Source organism: Leopardus geoffroyi, chromosome E3 (genome assembly GCF_018350155.1).
Source record: "Leopardus geoffroyi isolate Oge1 chromosome E3, O.geoffroyi_Oge1_pat1.0, whole genome shotgun sequence".
In the NCBI taxonomy this organism is placed as follows: Eukaryota; Metazoa; Chordata; class Mammalia; order Carnivora; family Felidae; genus Leopardus; species Leopardus geoffroyi.
The window spans coordinates 36,061,708-36,083,506 of record NC_059340.1 but is presented as its reverse complement, the minus strand read 5'-3'; the positions used below and the strand labels follow the sequence as shown (position 1 = coordinate 36,083,506).

At 41.8% G+C, this 21,799-nt stretch overlaps 1 protein-coding gene across 25 annotated transcripts in view; it reads left to right on the top strand.

Moving 5' to 3' along the window:
• Positions 1-21,799, top strand: part of RBFOX1 (RNA binding fox-1 homolog 1) — a 2,066,775-nt gene that overhangs the window by 1,470,276 nt on the left and 574,700 nt on the right. The gene's annotated exons all lie outside the window — the stretch shown is intronic.

The window sequence follows — 21,799 nt, the reverse complement described above, 5'->3', positions numbered from 1 at the left end:
CTAATGCCTCAGAATAATTCATTAAACCGGTCCAATGCCATTTATACACTGCCTTGTAACTTTTCAGAGCATTTACTTAATGCTGGTCTTGGATGACACTGATTTGTAGAGTTATTTTCATTTTGCAATTGCTGTTGGCATCAGGTCTGTTGCATCCTCTGTAAGACAGAATCTGGTCGTATGGAACCGAGAAAGTGGGTTGTGGATGTCTTCTTCTTTTATGCATATTTATTTTATGTGGTATACCGGCACGGCCCTGTCCGTTAACCTCTCATCTATACCCATTTCACTCCTGAGTACCTGCGCCTACATTAGCCACCGTCCTTCGTAAAATACCCTTCAAGATGTCTTAAGCTTTCCTGAGCTTTGTTATGGCTTCTCCCTGCAGTCTGAATTACTGGTTCATCCTGGTAAATAATGTATTGCAACTTCAGATTTCTCTTCCTGTTTGGATGAGGACGATGGCCAGAACTAGGTCAGAGCTAGATAAGAGGAATGTGTGCTTTTGTCTCTGGGATCCCTGATAAATTCCTCAGAATTAAGATAATACTGAATCCTCTATTGCAAATGAGACTCGCCTGGCAAATTAAGGGCTGCAGGGGGTAATGAAGTGCTTGTGTGCAGTTTGAGGGATTTATTATTTTGCCTTGATGAGGACATTGTCAACAGGGGTGTGGTTTAGGAACAAGAATGGAGCCCACTACACTCTGTTAAATAAATTCAAGCAGTGGTTTGATATAATGGGTCATATGGTTTAGTCCCAGTGTGGCTTCAATAGCCATTATAAAATTATCTCTACTATCGCGAATCGGTGCTTTGTTCTTTGTTGCTATTGTAGTTTTTGTTTTTATATTTTTAACTAATTTATGTTTTGAATCAATAGAAAACACATTTAAATCGATGGAATACACACTTATGTGGTTCAAAATTTTAATGATCCCAAAGGGAATACTTTTATTTAAAAAAAATTTTTTTTATGTTTATTTATTTTTGAGAGAGAGGGGAGACAGAACGTGAGCAGGGCAGGGGCAGAGAAAGAGGGAGACACAGAATCTGAAAGACGCTCGGGCTCTGAGCTGTCAGCACAGAGCCGGATGCGGGGTTCTAACCCACAAACCGCGAGATCATCACCTGAGCCAAAGTTGGATGCTCAGCTGACTGAGCCACCCAGGAGCCCCTCTTTTTATTTTTTTAATTTTTTTATGTTTATTAATTTTTGAGAGAGAGGGAGATAGAGCATGAACAGGGCAGGGGCAGAGAGAGAGGGAGAGATAGAGCATGAACAGGGCAGGGGCAGAGAGAGAGGGAGCCAGAGGGAATGCTTTTAAGTCTAGCTCTTTCCTGGGAGACTCCCAGCATTACTTTGGCTGTCTGGCCTTTGACATCGATGGATATTTACTCTGTCTCCTCCTTTCCTGTTCTCTCATTTTCTTCCCTTCCTTCTTCCCGGCTGCCTTTTCTTCTTGTCTTATGTGTGTACTCAACCCCTCTATTACCTGAAAAGAGAACTGTCTTGATTAAAGTGATTGCTTTTTTTTAATTCATTTTTTTAGGGTCCCTGAAAGAAATGTGGTTCTGTTTTCAAATGCTAATATTACTTGACCATCTCAGTGAAATGCATTTTCCTCTTGGTTTTTTTTGTTGTTGTTGTTAGAAAGAGGGCCAGTGGGAGAAAATTAAGTATCTGTTTAGTTACCATCATCACTGAAGAGTGCCTGCCAGCCACACTTTAAAAGATATATTTTAAATATAGCAAGCAAGCTGCAGGTTTGCCATACAAGATGACTGGACAGACCATGGGCATGTTGTCAAGTTCATATTTATTCGTTAGTTCATTCTGTTATGTTCAGAATTCAGGGATACAAGTGGGTAGTTGTGAAATGCATCCCTTTTTCTTGGCCTCCTGGAAATAGCAGATAATGCAGAAAGATACAGGTGCTCCTTCTGTTTTGTGCATGTGAACACTGTGTAGGGATCGGCATATCCCAGACCTGCTTTTCTGCTCTCCTTTCTGTTTCTTACAGATTCTAAATTAATTTTTCTTCAAAAATAGACTCTGAGCTGCATATTCTATGATATATTATAAATCCAAACCAAAATTCTCTGATGTAATTAATTCTCTGATTGATTTTTTAAAAAGTTGGAGAAAGTCAAACTTTTTTTTTTCATAACCGAAGGACTTCTCAGAGCCTTTATGCAAAAATGAAGTACACAGAGGTGGATATAATATGCAACGTTTTGTAAAATCATCTCACCACAGAACAATTTTTGGCTCAAGAATACACTCTGGGAAACGCTCTTGAAAATTATATAAATTTTTAAAATTTTTTAATATTTTCCCAGTTAGGATGTTAGAGTCTGCCAATACAGAAAGGCTATGCATTATTTAAAGATAAAAACATTTTATCACCTCCTGGTGTCGGGGCTGACTCAGTGGACTTTCGGTGTTACCACAGTGGTTGGGAATCTCTTTGCTTGTCTTGGCCTTTCTTGCCTTCTTCTAAGATGAGGTCAAGCATCTCTTCCTTACATGACATTCTCATCAGAGAGGAAGGAGAAGAGGAGGGTTTTCCTCATAGCTCTTGACTTTGATTGGAGGGAAGCCTTTTCTGTAGACGTTTTCTGTTACCACGTTAGCGAACTCTATGCCAATCACTCCCACTGTTCTGGGATCTCAGTGATTGGCCAGAGCAGCCAGGAGTCATCCCAGGGGACAGGCCCCTTGTCACCTGATGGTAAACAGGAGTTGTAGGTATCTTTGATGGAATCGCCCAATAGAGTCCACCACAAAAGGATTCCATGTGGGCCCTCTCTGTCCCTCATGGTCTTGGTTTCCTGTGGGCTCCTTTCAGTGCTCCGTTCATCCCACACGTGGCCCTGGGAGCTACATCTAAAGCAACAGCAAGTGCCTGAACTCTGGCTTGTGGAATTTCACAGATGCTTTCTCTGCCAACTTCTCACAGATCACATCTCCCCATTCTACCTTTTCTACCCAGCTTGGCTCTCTCTTTGTATTTTGCCTTATGTTCTTTGGAACAGGGCCTGGATGCAGTCTTTATTCATTTCCCCTCAGTGTCAGGTAACTGACAGCACCCAGGCACCCAGGTCAGCCCCAGAGATACTGTCCATGAGCTTTCTAGCACCTGTCCTTCCCGAGAGAAGGACATCATCCAGTTATTCCTGACCAATGATCTGCCCTTCTCGGGAGGCTGTTGGACTACTCCTGTTCCCAGTGAACAAACCACGGAATAGTAAACCTGTTTATTACTCCATCCTTAGTTTTGAATGAGCCTTCCTCTGAGCTTACATTTCATATTGTCAATGGGTTCTGTTGGGGAGCCTTCCCAAGAGGTCATCATGATGAGATCTGTACGTTAAGTGCTCCTGACACTATGGGCTGTATTTACCAGCTTGTCTCAGCATCACTGGTGGTTGATGACAACAAGTCGGGTAGCGATAATTGTGCAGTTACCATAACCCAACCATCAACATTTACCTTTCTGGCATCTGGAATGACAAATGGACAGATAAACAACTATGAGAGAAATTATATGACCTCATTGTCCTTCATCTCCCTCAGTGATCTACCAGTTAGAAAAATGGTGTGGTCATAGGGTAGGGGATCAAATGACCACATTTATTAGCATTCATATAAAATATTTGGTTACAAAGGGACCTTTTGTGCTGAGTGTATCAGATGTCGGTTCAGGGGACTGTAAACATATTTGGTCAGAACACTACTAAGCAGGCAAGGGGTTGGCTCCTAGGGGGAATCAGTATCTGTTCATGGACCAAAATCTTTATCAGCAATATGGCAAACGGATACCACGAGAGTCAGTATGAGGAGTGGTTGGGGGTGGTTAGGAGCTCTAGTTATAGACTTATGTTCATATCTCAGTTCTAAGTGTGCCCTGCTTCCTCAAAGCTTCAGTTTCCCTGGGTATAAGATAGGGATACTTTCTCGCTGGATTATTGATTGGATGAAATTACTTATGAAAAGCACTTCAAAAAATGTACGCCTCATAATCAGCAATATTAGGTTGTTAATATAGTATTATTGCCAATGATTCCCTCATGCCTCTTCCTGCTAGGAATACCAGACCAGCGAATACAGATATTTGGGGGTATCTATTCCCACTCAACTCCCAACATTAAACAACAACTTGAAGGACAGATTTCATAGTTATGGCATGGTAGTATATTTAGAAGAAAACTGCCTCTCACTCAGCTAAGAAACAGTAAGACTGATTCAGGCTAGCCTAAGCAGAAAAGGCATACAAGCAGGCCTCCCGAGGAGCTTAGAATCAGAGAGCTATGAGAACTCAGGCAGTTCTTCCTCTTCCCTCATCTTCAGTGCTCCTTGTGGGTTCACTCTGGAATTTTCTTTTGGTAAAGGATCTCTTTACCTTTTTTAAGCATGTGGCACCGTTCAGCCCCTAAGGTTTATGCTGTATCAGATCCTGCAGGTATGGGTACTTTTAATGGCTCCCGATTACAAATTCCTGGAGAAAGCCTCTGATTGGCCCACTCCTGCTCAGTTCACTCTGGTCCAACCAGCAGTGTCCAGGGAAGCAGGATAAATAAATCTCAGTTACCCAGGGCCAACTGTTGAGGAGGACTTGATCATCAGGGAGAGAGTCGTAGCCAGTTGAGTAAATATCCCCAAGGATGTGTACCATACCCTCCAAACTGGGAGATGAGAGCCAGGCAGAGGATCCCAGGAAGTAGATTTGCTACCACCCTCCCCCCCCCCCCACCCATGTCTAGCTCAGCTTTTTGCAAAGTGTAAGACACCCGCCCTGTGTGGGACTCACCATTTTCAGGTGGTAAACATCTAGCCAAATCACTTTCCAAGTAATTCCCTTTTCAGTTCTCTCTCAGTCCTTTTTATGTCAATGAGAAACTCTCAGTTCAAACTACAGTATCTTTAACAAGTATCTCAGTCATCCTGAGCCCTGTTTTTAACAAAAAGGGAGTGTGCCTCAGGCTGGGAGCCTGCAGCAGCCGAAGCATCTATCTAGACTTTGAAAACATTGTTTGCAAAATACAGTAGTTAAGAACTAGGGGCCTGGAGCTAGGCCCTACTGAGATGAAAATCTAGACTGCAATTTACTTGTGCAGGTACTGAAATCCTCTGGACCTCCAATGCCTCCTTAGTAAAATGGACATAATTGCACATATTTCTTAAGTTGGATGTCTCTGCATATGTGTGCCCACACAAATATTAAAATAATGAATGCATATGAGTTTGTTAGAACACTGCCTAGTATAGAAGGGGGTCTTAATAACTGTTAGATATGAATGGGATTATTTTCTTCCCATTAACTCTTATTATGACCATTGATACTGGTTTTCCAATTACAGAGGCAACACAAAGTTTCCTTGGCAAATACATTGATTTAGGTTAAAAACGAGTGGCTTGAAAGACAAATATTAACTACATAATGTTACAGAGTGCCTGCAGTTATGACAAAAATTGTGACGTTGGAATGCAAATGACCGAAGTTTCAGAAAACGCTGAAATTACGGCGCCAGCTTTGTGAAAGATGGTGTTGAGCAGATCGGCATTATCAATATTTAATTCTCCAGTTAGAAGCAAGTTTCTCATTTCTGCTAGATACAAGAGTGATGTGGATTACAGAATGCAAATTGCTAATGATCATCTTGGCTTAAACCCATTGCCTTCATCCGGACATCCAATAGTGAAACTTCAGGCCACCTTGGAAGCGAGCTATCACAATCAGAGACACATCTCCCCTTCCTCTCCCTGCCCCCTCCCCCTGGTAAAGCCCGACCCTTCCTCAGGGGCTGTCAGGGCAAGAGGAAAGGGAATGGAAGCCCCCCACTACTTGACGAAACATTGCAGCTTTCATGATATTTGGACTGTAGTTTTAGGGTGGTCACTGTAGGAGAGCCTGCTCCCATTCAGTCGTTCATTCGAGAAGTATTTTTTGAGCGGGAACTATATGCCAATCACAGTGGTAGGTAGTGGAGATAGAACGGTATACCAAAGTCTGCACGTACCTTACAGGCTAGCAGAGAAAACAGGAATTTGTCAAGTAACCGTGACAAAATTGTACCTGTGAAATTGACAAACACCTGAAATGAGAGATGTTATAGAAAAGAACATCAATGGAAGAAGCTTACCTGATTGACATCCATTTATCAAACTTACCAAATTAACACTTTCAGTCCGGTCCCTTTATAACACATACTGTTGCCTGCCCATGGCCTCCTGCAAAGTAGCTGTTTTGTACAGTCTTACCTTTCTCTCTGCTCATTGAGGTGTCTGCTTGCCAAGAGTCAGTTGTGTTTATTCCCAGACCTGCTTCTGCCAGCTGCACTTGTTATTGTAATTACATTATTTAGTGGAATATTGTGTAAACTGATGAAAAATGAGTGCAGTAAGAAAAAGAGCTGTTTCTGTGAAAACTAAGTTAATGCTTTGGAAACACTGTATGAGAGCAAGCCTCAACAATTATTCTGATTAGCTGTGAGAGGACTATAAAACGTTAGTGGAAAAAAGAACCCTCAGAAATCTGGACAGATTCTGCAGTCAGAGCCTTTCTAATGTGTCTTAAAATGTTTACCACACTTTAAACAAAACCAGAACTGATAGTACAGATCAGAATTTCCCTATAAAGGGCCAGATAATGACTACTTTAGGCTTCATGGGCCATATGGTCTCCATTGCAACCGTTTAACACTTGCCACTACAGCACTAAGGCAGCCACAAACGAAATGAATGATTAAGGCTGTGTTCCAATAAAACTTTATTTATAAGAACAAGGGTGGGCCAGATTTGGCCCCTTGTCCATATTCTGCCAACCCTTCCTAGAGTTGGAAGTGTGGGATGAGGTCTTCTATGGGAAAGATGATGAGGAATTTCAGTCAACAGAGAAACCACTCTAAGATGACACCCTGGACCCATATCAAAGATCAACAGATTAATGCACATTAATATAGTTTTAATTAAACAAAATCTTTAAGAAAGTTCTGTATCACTTTAAATTTTTTTAATGTTTACTCAATTCTTGAGAGAGAGAGACAGACAGACAGACAGACAGACAGAGCGTGAGCAGGGGAGGAGCAGAGAGAGAGGGAGACACAGAATCTGAAGCAGCTCCAGGCGGTGACCTGTCAGCACAGAGCCTGACACGGGACTCGAACTCACAAACCTTGAGATCATGACCTGGCCAAAGAAGGACGCTTAACCGACTAAGCCACCCAGTCGCACCAAGAAGGCTCTGTATCACTTTAAAAGTGACTTCTTGCTTTAACAGGCTTCCACCGAACTACCCGCTTCCATCCCAAATGAGATGAATTCTAAAACATGGGTAGCTGACACAGCGCTTGAAACGTTAAGTAAAAATTGGGCTGATTTTTATGTGCCAACCCTGATGTCTCAGAATCCCCTCAGTCTGGAATGGAAGAACAAATTTATCCTTTTTCCCAGGATCCCTCAACAAGTAATTTCTGGAATTCTCCAACGAGGGGCAACCTTTTCCACATGTACATCCTGGCACTTATACTCTGCACAGAGTTCATCTGCTGCTTCAGAATACTCTCTTTTCTGAAGAAATGTCTAGTAACTTGCTTGTCTGTATTGTTTTGTCTTCAGAACCAGTTCTCTGGAAGTATGAACACGGCTCTCCATATTAACATTCCAAATACTCAGCTAATGTCAGACTTCAGCAATTAGCAAACCTTTGCTGAATGCTCCAGAGGCAATCAAGGTCCAGTGTGCATGGAACCTGGAGAGAGGACCCTCAGGGTACAGGCCTTAGATCCCCACCATCACTGTCCCCATCCCAGTTCTTTGCAGGTTCCACACGTATGTTCGTGTGTGTGCACATATGTGAAAAGTAACTTATCATTGCTTGCTTTCATCTTATGGAGGTAATGGTCTCACTTAGTGATTTTGCCCAACCAAAGGCATTTTATCCCAAAGTAAGCAGCTCCCTACTTGTAGAAAGTGCAGAAACTCAGATCACCAGAAAAATCACCAGTGGCAGCTTCCCTACTAAATGAAGAAATTCATAAATATATAACGGTTTTTAAAAACAGCATTGTCAGGGTGCCTGGGTGGCTCATTCGGTTAAGCATCCAACTTTGGCTTGGGTCATGATCTCAGAGCTTGTGGGTTCAAGCCCTACGTCGGGCTCTGTGCTGACACCAGAGCCTGGAGTCTGCTTCAGATTCTGTGTCTCCCTCTCTCCTTGCCCCTCCCCCACTCGCTCTTACTCTCTCTCAAAAATAAATAAACATTAAAAAAATTGAAAAAAAAGAGAATATTGTCTTCACAAGACCTTGTAGTCTACACACTTCCTTACAGATCTCCTGTGCTCCCCAGTATTTCCAAGGCCAAAATTTGATGCACATAAAAGGGAATGAATCAGGAAGTCAGCCAACTAGTTACCAGTTTTGATTTCCGCAACTTCGTTGTGAGACACAGTTAAACAAGGAACTGTGTGGCCACCTCCCCATGTCTTTGATGCGGATTCCTATAACCCACATGCACGTTAAACATCTTCCCTCCTTTGAGTCTCCCCAGGCATTTCAGCACGTTCTTTCGGGAAGACTCCAGAGTTACCACATTTAGGACACTTGGTCTAATATTCATTCTCCCTTTCCCTTACTGTAATTTTAGCCCATTATCCCTCATTATCAGGGCAAATCTGCCCCATTTCCAGGACAAATCTGCCCCATTTCCTGTGTCATCATTAAATCAGTATCCAACAGCTTTAAGCAAAATTGCTAATAATGCTGACATTTCAATTTGTCATAGCCGCCTCTCATTCCTATGACTTATGCCTCAGCAAAGACTTGCCTTGTTGTTCTGCTCTTCTGAGATCTAAATATCATTCCAGGAAAAATAAAATCAACTTGGTAGGGAGGGGGAATGGGCCAAGAAACAGATAAAAAAGTCCTCTGTAGTTTCTTCTACTTGGGGGCAGAAGGAGGCCAGTTTTATTAAGACAGCAAGTCCTACCCCTGCTTTCTGCATGGCCTGGGAGAACCAATACTTAGGCTCTGTCAGTGTATCGGTAAATAGTGGGTGTAGTGGGCACATGCTTGCTTGTTGTCACAGCCCGCAAACCTTCCTCCCCTGAGGGGGCCAGTGCTCCATTGTCCTTTGGGGGTTAATTTTCTTTGCTCATCTGCTCAGTCTTGGAGGGACAACAAATCAAGCCAAGGGCTATGGATATGGCCAAGGTAGGCCAATTGGATTCTCTCTCCTGAGATGCTATCTTTGTCTATGAGGGCTGGGCAAGGACCCTCTTCTGGGTCACAGCTTCTTGGTTGTGTCCTCACATGGTGGAATGGATGAAGGGGCTCCACCCTCATGACCTAATCACCCCCAAAGTCCCCACCTCCTGATAGCATTGCAGTAAGCTTTAGGATTTCACTATGTGGATTTGGGGGCGAGGCCACAAACCTTTAAACTGTAGCAGATGCTAAGTGGATGTATCCACAATAGGGAAACAAATGAAATAGAAAGCTAGAGTTGATTCATTTCAATGGTGATGTCTTGGTAAAACTGGGTGAGGAAGTAGTCCCTAGGGGTACCCTACTGATTCACCCTGATTCACTTTTTTTTTTTTTTTTTTTTTTATCATTTAAGCCTGGTTACCCATCCCTCTCTTGGGTCATCTCATATCCTTTTAGTAATCTCTTTTTCTGCTGATGTTAGTCAGAACCCATTCCTTTTGCCTGTGATCAAAGAATCCTTACTGATACATCAGGGAAATACATTAAACTTGGGAGAACTGCAGAGCCAGGCATTTGGTTAACGGTTTGCTAAAAGCCAACTCTGGTATCGTTTCCCACAATGCTTCCCTGATGCCTCTGTGGATTGGCACCACCATTTTAGTATTGGCAGAGCAAGGCAAGAAAACTATAGGTTTATGCCACACACAGGGCTACACGTTTTACAAACATCTGCTCATTTCCTTAAGTCATCATGAGCCTGGGAAGCGGGGGGAAAGAGGTTTATGTTTCAGGGTAATCGGAACCCTTTCCTTCTCTGCACAAATAAGATGTTCTCCTTTCAGTCATAAGGAGTCACCCAGATCCCTGCAGATATAGGAGGGTCAAAATGAGATCTTCAAGTATCACTTAGTTAATGCCTCTCGGAGGACCCTCCAAATGCCCCCTTGAGTGTTTATAAAAAATACCATTTCCTCACACCTAGCTGGTAAAACATTTTGGTGTCCTAGCCTCACCCTAGAGATACTGAATTGTCATGTTTTTATGGGTTGAATTGTGTCTCCCAAAATATATACATTGAAGTCCTAACTCCCAGAACCTCATAATGTAATAGTATTTGGAAATAGGGCCTTTAAAGACATAACTAAGGTAAAATGAAGTCTTATGGGAGGGCCATAATCCAATATGACTGATGTTTTTATAAGAAGAGGAGATCAGGACACAGACCTGCACGGAGGCAAGACCACGTGAAGACACAGGAAGACGGCCATCTTCAAGTCAAGACAAGATGCCTCAGAAGAAACCAGCCCTGCCAACACCTTCATCTCAGACTTGCAGCCTCCAGAATTGTGAGAAAATAAATTTCTGTTGCTTAAGAAACACACAGAGAATCTATACCAGGCATGGCGAAGGTGGAGTCCGTATGCTGACTCTCAGGCTTCTGTGTCTTGTGCCGCTGACCCTATCAACTGATCAAGGGCTCCTTTCCACCAAACTCAGAAGGTGACCTTATAAACTTAATTTAAACAGCATTTCTAAGTAGCCAAAATGAGTAGATCAAAGCTGGTACTCATGTTGAAATCTATTCATATGAGTTTTCTCTTGCTGTCCTACATAAATTACCAGAAAAGTAGTAGTTTACACAACACAAATGTATTATTCTGTACTTCTTTAGGTTGGAATTCCAACATGGGTCTCATTGGGCTAAAATCAGGTGCCAGCTGGGCTGTGTTCTTCTGGAGGCTCTAAGGGAGAATGTATTTCCTTGCTTTTTCTGATTATCAGTAGAATTCAATCCTCTGTTGTTGTAGAAATGAGGTCTTCATTTCCATGCTGGCTGTGAACTGAAGTTCATTTCTAGCTTCTAGAGGCCTCCATGTTCCTTAGCTCATGGCCCTCTTCATCCATCTTCAAAGACAGCTAGGGCAGAGGAAGTTCCTCTCATGGGTTCAATCTCTCCTGCCTCTTCTTGTATTGCATCTTTCTGACTGACCCCTCTTATGCTTTTAAAGGTTCATGTGATTACATTGGGTTCCTCCAGATAATCCAGGATAATCCCCCTATTTTAAGGACCATAATCTTAATTCCATCTGCAAAATCCCATTTGCCATGTAACATAGCATCCTTAGGTCTAACACCAGTGGGAAATGATCACAGGTCCCAAAGTCTGTCACATTATTTGTATACCATCCCTACTTAAAGTGGACTGATTCTATTGGCCTTTCACATACTATATACATTGACTGTGTGATCCGGGATTAGCCATCTCCGTTTTCACGCAGAATCTTGAAAGTGAGAGGCTAGAGCGTCTAGAACCACCACCTGAGGCAGCCCAGGATAGCCAGTGGCACAGGACCCACCTATGTCGGCCTTTTGAACTTCTTCCACAGTTCCTATTGGCATTTGGTGTTTCCCATTTAAGTCCAGCCGTGTCAGATGAAGTATTGTGGGAGTGTCTGTCTTTAGCAGCACTGACTCTTGGATATTGTTTTATTATTTACTTGTTCTGTTGATTTATACTCACAAAGTGTATAAACCAGGTGATGAAAATGTAAAAAGTTATTTAAACAACAGTCATTTATATATATATTACCAAAGTGTGGAATAAAACACTTGAATGAGTGAATTAATGATTCTAAAGACTCCTAGGAATGCCTGTCACAGATGCTTTCAGAGCACTGACCTTTCTTTTCATCACTCACCTCTCTGTGCCAAAGATGGCTTACTGAAAACATTCATGAACCTCATCTTAGGGGCTGTTTTTCTGGCTACAGATGCAGTGCACTCATCTATAAGGCAATCCAGACACTTGGAAGGAGCTCTCATCCTAGGGTGGGCAGGGAGTTGATGGATCAGTGCCCCAGCTTCCTCACCCCTCGGATAGGGCAGTTCTGAGATGTGTTCTACATCATTGCTAGAGTTTCACCAAGAGATTATGTTCCAGGTTCTCATACAGGTCACTTACGTGTTTACATGCCATTATTGGTTTTCTTACATTCCACATCTCCCTTTACTATTCCTCTACTGCTGTTTCCTTAGAGCATCTCCCAAACATACTATTTGCACTTGAATTTTGCCCCATTTGGTTGATCCATACTGAAATAGTACCATCACCATACTGAGAGACACTGTAGCTTAACGATTCCATCAGGCAAGGTTTTCTGAGTAGTAGATTTTTCCATCACACTGTCCTTTATGTGTTCATTCTTTTGCCCTTCCCCCTCTTTTCCTCCTCTTATTTATAATACATCACTGCTATTCTTGAGGGAAGTCTTGGATTATTGAATAGATTCCGAAAGCAGCTGCCGCTTGGTCTTTCACTCATATTGCATTTCCCAACAGTTGGGAAACTTGTGTTGAGCTGACAGGGTAATTGGGGCACTTGGTTTTGACAGGACAATGTCCTGCTCACGCGTGAGGAAACCAGTGCATTTGCTGCTGCAGTGTACACGTTTATATTTGCTCCAATGTGATTTCTAATTTACAGGTTGCTTTTAAGAATATAGAAACCTTCCTGGGTAGAAAGCATGGAGTCAGGATTTCTGAAAGGTTGTCTGCCTAAATGCAGCATATGTATGCACAGATATGCATACTCGTGGAGTATTCTGCTGATAACTTAAGAGATTTGAATATTTTTGGCAATTTTTATAGTTATTTTCAATGGTTGTATCCTCTTGATCTGGATTGCATATATGGTTTGACATATTTAAGCCAAAGGCATGTTTTTATAGATGTCTGAATTAAACATAGAATGTTTTTCAAGAGAGCTGAGTTAACGTTTAAGTGGTTTTGATTAACCTGGTTTTCTTTATTTGCTCCTAAATATTCTAACACAGAGCCGTCTCCCTTTGCATAAAATGATTTGGGAGCACAGACCTAGGAAGCATAATTTTCTAAATAGTCAGGAGCATCATGCCCAGAATATTTCCCCAAAGATGCCTCAAACTGAAGATTTGAGATGTAGCCATTCCGCAACCCCCCACCCCCACACTCAGGTGGTGCATACTGGGAAATTGGAACCTAACTATACAGACGTCCAATTCATTAAGGTTGACAAAACACAGAGCCAGCAAGACTGTGGTTGGTGGAGGTGGAGGTTGGGGTGGTATCATGAACCAGTGAGCAGGACTTGGCTTGGAATTTGGAAAATCCTTAGTGCATGCAGTTTTCCCAGAGTGGCATAGTGTCAATTTTTCCTCTGGCAGCATTTCCCATTAAGGGAAATAAACTCTTGATAAACAGGATGGCCCTTCATGAGCACATCTTTCCCCCAAGAGTGAAAAATGTGAATCCCCTCTGGCTTAATACATCATAGGCTCTTCAGAACCGAAGCTAAACCTTCCATCCAGAGAAGTGTTCATTCTTTGGCACCATAGATTAATTGTGTTATTCTAAAACCTTGTATTGATCATGTACTATATGCCAGGAAAGTAGATACCTTACCCCTAAGGCAAAATAAGTATAGATATCTTGCCTTAAAGGATATTTGACTTTAAGGGCTATGCCCTCTGCTAGAAGTTATAAAATGTAGACCTAAGTAATGATAATGCAGAGCAGAAGACAATGCCTTTTGGTAGGTATGAAATGAAATGAGGGCTCAGTTCTTCCTGGCTACAGGGTCTAGGACAGGTCTCTTAAACGAGATGTTTTTTCCCCTCTCCTTTGAAATCTTGTTTGAGGTCTCTAGGTCTTAATACTCAAAAGGCTATTGTATATTTCAATTTAAATATTACTTAAGCATCTTAAAGTCAATATACCTAAATTCACACTCATCATCTCTCCCCTCCACACATACCCACTAATCTGGTCTTTCTTGCTTCTTTTATGTCTTTGTAACAGCTCCCAATTCATTTGCTGAGGCCTGAAACCAGAGTGTCACCTGTGACTCCTGTATTTTCTTCACCTCCAGATTTGAGATCCGTAGTCTCTCTAATCTGTCAATTCCTCTTCAAATCCACTCTCACATACATAGTTGAGGCCACCATGATCTCTTGTTGTGATTATCTTGAAAACCTTCCAACAATTTTACTTGTTTTCCAATTCTTGTCCCATTTTAGGGTGAACACACATTCTGGGTTGCTCAACTGTTGTCCTGGCATAATTATGAATAGTACTTGCATCCTTCCCAATAAAGACTGCTTTGGACAATAAATTAGGATTACTCAACATTCCATTTGCTCTTCTGGGCCAGAATGACCTTTCAAAGTATAATTAACATCACTCATACTTTTTATTTTGTCACCATGCTTGTCACCTTCATTACACTTACCCACAATCTATGATTATTTACTTGTTTACTTGTTTATGGTCTCTCTCTTCTACGTTTCCACTCCCTTTATATTGTAATCCACTAGAACTGGGACAAGGCTCATCTCGTTCGTTGCTCTTTTCTTTAGTGCCTATAACATAGTGGGAACTAAATAAATGTTTGAAAATACTAGAGGAATATTACATTTTTTTAACACAGTGAGAGGAAACAACATATGCACCAAGGGCATAATCTGACCCAAATGATAATCTATATCCCAGACAGCTGTCCTGGAACTAGATGTCAAAATGTACCACGAGAGCCTCTGCTTTTGGCCATAGAACATTGATTTCCTTTGTGTGTGTCTGTGTGTGTGTGTGTGTGTGTGTGTGTGTGTGTGTGTATTTATTTATCTATTTTTTGAGAGAGAGACAGTAAGAGAGTGAGCAGGGGAGGAGCAGAGAGAGAGGAGGAAAGAGGGTCTGAAGCACTGATAGCAGAGGGCCCAATGCAAGGCTCAAACCCACAAACCATGAGATCATGACCTGAGCTGAAGTCAGACACTTAAACCACTGAGCCACCCAGGTGCCCCTCTTTTTTTTTTTAATGTTTATTTTGTGAAACAGAGAGAGAGAGAGAGAGTGCGCAGGGGAGGGGCAGAGACAGCGGGGAGAGAGAGAATCCCAAGCAGGCCCTGTGCTGTCAGTGCAGAGTCCAATGTAGGGTTCATTCCCACCAACTGTGAGATCTTGACCTGAGCTGAAATCAAGAGTCACATGCTCAACTGACTGAGCCACCCAGGCAGCTCCCTTTTTAAAAAAAAATGTTTAAACAGTGATTTCTTCCATAAACAACTTCACAAGTTGAATATATGAAAGACAAGTTTTCAGGCCTTGGGTACCAGCCAGCATAGAGTTATGGTCCTTGAGAAAATGAGAGGCATGTGAGATAAAAGTGATTCTTGACACAACTTTATGCCTGGGGGAAATGCCTCAGCCCTAGCTGCAGGGAATTGAGGCCTAAGTGGAGAGCAGAAGTTTCACTGAGCTCAAGAGGCAGAGCAGAGGAATTGGGAATGATAAGGGGTCTGGAATTTGTGGAGCAGGGTGTGGAGAGGGCATCATAGGAGGCAGAAGTCTCCAAGTCCTGGTACATGCAGGGCCAGGCTGTGTGAGTCTTAGCAGAAAGGAAAGGCTGTGATACTGAGGCTGGATGTTATGGGCATTCAGTCAAGACCAGAAAGATCACACATTAGGGATAAGGATCATGTCTTAGAGCAGGGGTCAGAAAACTATGCCATTCAGCCCATATCTGACCTGTGGACTGGTTTTGTATAGCCCATGATCTAAAAATATTTTTCAAATGTTTTTAAAGTGTTAAAAAATAAATAAAAATATGTGACTGAGATCATACATCAAATCCAAAGCCTAAAATTGTTGTTATCTAGCCCTTTTAAGAAAATGTGGGTCAATCCCTGCCCTATAGTAAAGGCCGTGCTTCAGGACTATGGACAAATCCAAGGTAGACAAATCCAAACACAAAAATTAGCTTCATGGAGGTCAAACGCATATGCCAATTATTTAAAAGCTATTAGAACAAACCTCAACTATCATTTAAAGGAAAAAAAAAACCATAATTCAGATACACTATAATGTGTCACTTGAAATGTGCGTCTCAAAACAAATAAAAAAATGCTATACATTTGTAAAACAGGAAAAATATGAATAATAACCTAGGGCAGGGATTCGTTAACTACAGCCGTAGGACAGCCTCAGGTCCTTTTCTAAATAAAGGTTCTTTAGAATACAGCTATTTTACTGGTTTACATAGCACCATGGCTAATTTTCTGCTGCAATGGCTGAGTTGAGTAGTTTCAATAAAGACCAAATAGCCTACAAAGACTGAAATATTTGTTTTCTGGCCCCTTAAGAAAATGCTTTTTGGCCACTTACTAGAAGAAGAAAAAAAAATAGTCACTATAAAGAGCCTAACAAGTGAATCAAATGTTGGAATTATTCGACAACTCATCTTAAAAATATGAGTATCATAAGTGTTGAAGAATTTAAAGAAAAAGCTGGACATAATAAGTTCATAGATGGGAAACCTTAGTGGTGAAATGAAAGCTCTAAGCAGTAACTAAGTTAAGATTCCAGAACTGAGATATGTATTATCTGAAATGTAAAGAGGAGATTATAAAATGCTAACTAAGTTGGAACTTTAACTTGAAAATGGAATAGAACAATAGAACTAAGGAACAGAGAGAAGAAAAAATACTGAAAATGAATTGAACAAAGCCTCAGTCATCTGTAGGAAATATCAAGCTTTTAAATATATATAACTGGAGTACATACATTTGTTATGTATTTGTCAAATACATAATAAATGGGGCAGAAAAATATTTGAACCAGTAATGACCAAACAATTGCCAAATTTGAAGAAAATGTCAACCCATAATCCTGAGAGGATAGGAAAAAATAAGCAGTCTAAACACAAAGAAATAGCATGCTTAGTAGGGATATTATAAAGAAACTACTCAAAACCAACAACACACGGGGGCTTCTGCTTTTGGAAAGAAGATCTCTATTTGTGTGTTGGGCAGCATCTCCTCTCTGCACCTGCGTATAGGTGACTAAGACTCGTAAAGTCATCCCCCAGGAAAACATTGTACAAACTTCTGCAACTGGAAATGATGAGAGTACGGAAGTAGAAGGAGGACTCCTTGGTAGCAGCATCAGAGGGAAGTCTAAGTATTAAAGGAAAAGAGAGGAAAGAAGCAAAGGGACTCAGCAACGTGTAGCGGGAGCATACGGCAAACGGTATGGGAGTCAAGATCTGGTTCCAACATTGTTGGAAGCATGTCATTAATGGGGTGGAAACTTTGGGGTTGATGTCAACACACATAATCTCTTGTTCTGTTGTATACTAGTGATCTTGCCTATATAGGGAATAGTCGTTGGAACTGGCTCAACAGTGGGAACAGCTTCTAACATAACCTCTCTCCTGGACAGACCAACAGTACATGTGCTTCATTACCTGGTAATGACCAAGATCTCTAAATGCTAACAGTTATTCATTTTAGTTGGCACCATTTTATAGAAGTTGTCAATGAGAACTCTAGTAAAGGGTTTTGTGCAGAAAACTTTTGGCAGCTCTGTTGCTTTTGGACAATTCTTTAGTACACATAATGGTTGGAAAACAATAAAACAGTTGCCAGTATCTAAAAATCTAGAGGTTTGGGGCGCCTGGGTGGCTCATTCGGTTGAGCGGCCGACTTTGGCTCAGGTCATGATCTCGCGGTCCGTGAGTTCGAGCCCCGCCTTGGGCTCTGTGCTGACAGCTCAGAGCCTGGAGTCTGTTTCAGATTCTGTGTCTCCCTCTCTCTGACCCTCCCCTGTTCTTGCTCTGTCTCTCCCTGTGTCAAAAATAAATAAAACGTTAAAAAAAATCTAGAGGTTTCACTCAAATATCCTTATTTCTGACTTCTCTTTAAAAGACCAAAAATTTCTATAAAACACAAATAAACCTCTGGGGAAATTTTGGACTTGTATTCCTACATGGAAACAATTAGTTAAAGTGAGTAACTGTTGGAGTGTGTGGCTGGCTCAACTGGTAGAACATGTGACTCTTGATCTTGGGGTTGTGAGTTCAAGCCCCACATTGGGTGCAGAGATTACTTAAAAATAAAATCTTACAAAAATGATGATGCTTATTTAGATGTTGTGCATACTATAGTTTGCCAGATGCTGTTTCCTTCTTTTTTTTTTTTTTCCTTTGTAGAGAGTTAAGTTTCCCTTAACTTAACATTTTCTTTTCCAGAAAACAAATACTTTTACTCAAGTGTTTATTTAAAATGGAAAAATAAAAGACTGGGAAGAGTCACATGGCCCATAAAAAATAAATAAAGGGATATACCAAATTTCTTTGTGGAAATGTAGAATATTTTCGCATGTTTAATATGCAAAACTATGTCACACACTCTCCTAGCTTCGTTCAAATGCATCAATTATGTGACCCCCACCCTGCAAATATTTGAATCTCTTCAAATGCTTGCTGTAGAAGTAACAACCCAGAGAAAGAATAAACACTTCTAATTGCCACGCTCTCGTTGCCAACCCAGATAATCACTTGTAACAATTTATATATATTATGGGTTCACCGCTTTGAATTCCATTCCAATGTCATGGTTGATATGCCTACTCGCACACCTCTTGTGAGCCCTGGGGGATAAGGAAGGAGTTTCTTACACAGCTTTAGTAGTGTCACGTCCTTGAGACCAGAGAGCAGGCTGCTGGTTGTTGTCTTAAACACTTGCATCCTAACGGTTTTCAAACACGGCATTTCTAGAATAGCTTGGAAGCGTGTACTGTTAGTAGGTGTGGGTAGGCAGGGTGGGTATGTCATCCATCTGATTTCATGGAGCAGGGCCATTTAGTGGGTAAGACCCCAGAGGTTTTCCTTGCACAGACTTCTCTCGATTCACCTGTAATTTTCTGCCCGGAAATCCCTTCAATGCCTGTGGAGATTTACCTCTGGGGGAATTATTCCTCTGAACTAGGAGCATTCTGGTGGCACACGTAGCACGTTAGTGAGGCTTGTCCTTGTCTGTACGGTCCATGAGTGGATGTCTTGGCACTGGAGGGCAAAGGACTGTCAACTCAGGAGCTTCAAAATAATGGGTGATCCCTGGGTTTGACCAAAGTAAATGCCATTTTGCAAACTACAATGAGTTTTACGTGACGAACTTTCCTAAGGAAGCAGAAATGAGAATTTTAGTTTCGTGTGGGCAGCAAAGCCCCACTGCATTTGTTAGCATCAAGGATGCATGATCTCAAACATTAACTAATCTATGAGTAACTGCCGTTTGTAACATCATAAACACCAACTAATGGGAAGATGATGCAGTGTAATGCAAATATTTGCAGCCTATCATCATATTAGTACAAGGATCAAATTTGCTACTAAGTTCCTCAGCAAATATTCAGTATCACGTTTGTGTCTTCTTGTTATAATTTGTACAGTATTAGTAGCATCTTACCATATTAGTGGCATTAAGATGTTTTTAAAATTGTATCTCTTGGGCGGATGGAAATGGAATGTTCTGAGGTTGTGCGAGTATTAGTCATATTAAACTTGCCCTGTTAGCAGCTTTTCCTTGAACTGATACTTAAATGAGATTTTAATATAAACAAAATGTACTTTTGAAATGCGCTTTCAGCTACAACCAATTTCTCCCAGTCCATTAGCCACTTTGCATCCCTTTTATGAAACTTGAGATTGGGCTTTTATTGAGGACCCAAAGTATTTGCTCAACTCATTAGGTCAAGTCGTGAGAGAGTGCACACAAGGGCTGTGGTGTTTCCTGGCTCACTCTGGGTCCCTGGGTTGTAGCATTGCCTCCACCTGTCCTCGTCCAGGCATGCCTCTTTGAGATTTCCCTGTCTCTCTTTCTGAACCACTCGACACTTCTTCCCTTTGACTTGTGCAGGAGGTTGGTGACTGCACTGTCCCCATGCTCTTTGGATTTCAACAGCCAGGGTTTTCTTGCAGAGAAAGGGGGAAGGGTTACTGAACTGTCAAAGCACACAATGTCCATGAGACAGGGTTTTACAGGTTTGTGAATCTAGTCTAGGAACCACCTTAGGAAATGACCTGACCCAGGCGTGGCTTGGCTTTGTGAAATGGCTTCTTCTCCTGTTTTTAACCAACCACATGGGCATTCTTGTTAAAGAAGCCTCAGAATCCAGAAGAAAGTTAGTGTATTTGTTTCCTATGGCTGCCTTAACAAAGTACCCAAACTATGTCACCTAAAATAACAGATATTTGTTGTCTCACATTTCTTTAAAAGAATTTTTTTAATGTTTATTTATTTTTGAGAGAGACAGAGAGAGCATGAGCAGGGGAGGGACAGAGACAGAGGGAGACACAGATTCCGAAGCAGGCTCCAGGCTCTGAGCTGAAGCCTGACCTGAGCTGAAGTCGGACGCCTAACCGACTGAGCCACCCAGGCGCCCCTGTTGTCTCACATTTCTGGAGCTAGGAGTCCAAAACCAAGGTATCTGCAGAGCCATGCTCTCTCTGGCGGTGATGGAGGAGAATCCTCCCTTGCCTCTCCTGGCTTCTGGTGTATGCCTCCGATTTTTGGTGTTCCTTACCTTGTAGATGCAACACTCTGGTTAGGTGGCCGTCTTCCCTTTGTGTTTTTTGTTCCACACCATTTTCTCTCTGTATGTCTGTTTCTGTGTCCAAATTTCCCCTTTTTATAAGGACACCAGGCATATTGAATTAGAGTCCACCCTAGTGATTTCATTTTAACTTTATTATCTCTGTAAAAACCTTATTTCCAAATAAGGTCACACTCTGAGATGCTGCGCATTAGGACTTCGACATTCCTTTTTTGGGGGGGCCGGGGGGAGTGCACAGTTCAACCCGTGATACCTAGAGATTTCCATTCCTGTACGCTTATGACACATAGTCCCTAGGTCACAGGGGCCCCTCAGTGTAATTTTCCACCACCTAGGATGCTTAGCTATCATTGGTCCTTAGGGAAGGAGCATGAACATTTGCTGGGGAACCCAGCCCTCGGTGTTCCAGAGAACTCCAGACCACCTCTCAGGCCACAGCATGGAGGCAGCAAGGGATGATTAGAATTCTAAACCTTAACATAGCTTACTTTGTGTATAGCAAATACATATAGCTATAAAGGAAAGAGTGAGGAGAAATAGGGGAAAGGAATGGGATCAGCATCAGAATTTATAAACAGAATTACGTTATTTGTTTATCTGTCCAACATATGTTTACTAAGGATCCATAATGTGTCAGACACTAGAAATATAGAACTTAAATGAGACAGCCTTCTTGTCTTCAAGGAGCACATGGGCTAGAGTGGGATTGTTTTAGTCCATTTGAATAGAAAAATTAAAAAAAATGATTATTTTTGTGTTAACGTTAATCCTAATGCATGTGGTTTGCAGAGGCTTACACCGTGCTACACGCATGCTCATGATCTGACTTTCATTATCTCATGAAGTCTCCCCACAGTTTGGTGATGTGGGGGTTGTCTTCCCCATCTTATCAGTGATATCCAGCAAGGTTCTCTTGCAGTTGTTGAAGGTCAGATGTAGGATTAAAACCAGATTCGCTGACTCCTCTCCCATCTCTACACCAATCACTATGGGCAGGGGCTGTTTGTGTTCACCAGCAAAATTCAGTATCGCCAGCCCACTCCTGCATCTGGCCTAGTCCTGACAGGGACTGTCACTTAGGGTTCTTCAGAGGATCCTTCCTAAGGGAAGACCGATGTGTGCTCCTGGAAGGAGTGCAGGGGGTGCTGGGTGGGCACAA